Below are 408 nucleotides of genomic sequence, written 5' to 3' on the forward strand. Positions count from 1 at the left end.
CACTTAAATGAGTAAAGGCAACATAACTTGTGTTAACGCTTAGTCTTTACTCAAATTGATGCCTCTGTTGTCTAGTGGTAGAGCGTTTGCCCGGAGAACGGAAGGTACAGGGTTCGTTCCCCGGCCGCGTCATATCGAAAGACGTGAAAAGATGGTACTTGTTGTTACCTTGCCTGGGGCTCGGCATTAAGGGGCTAAACAAGGACTGGTCGGTTTGGAATCAGAATACTGTGTCTGAGTGGTGTATTCATGTTAAACTGTGGCATGGTGTCACAGTGGACTAGCACCATAAAATCGGCATTAGTCCGAAATAGAACAAGCAGCCACACACATACGTACATGCACATATAATACAGAAGTGCAATAATCTCGGGCGCGACGTTAAACCCCATTTCGCCTCACACTTAC

This window comes from Haliotis rufescens, unplaced genomic scaffold (genome assembly GCF_023055435.1).
Source record: "Haliotis rufescens isolate VD_foot unplaced genomic scaffold, xgHalRufe1.0.p SCAF_70, whole genome shotgun sequence".
In the NCBI taxonomy this organism is placed as follows: Eukaryota; Metazoa; Mollusca; class Gastropoda; order Lepetellida; family Haliotidae; genus Haliotis; species Haliotis rufescens.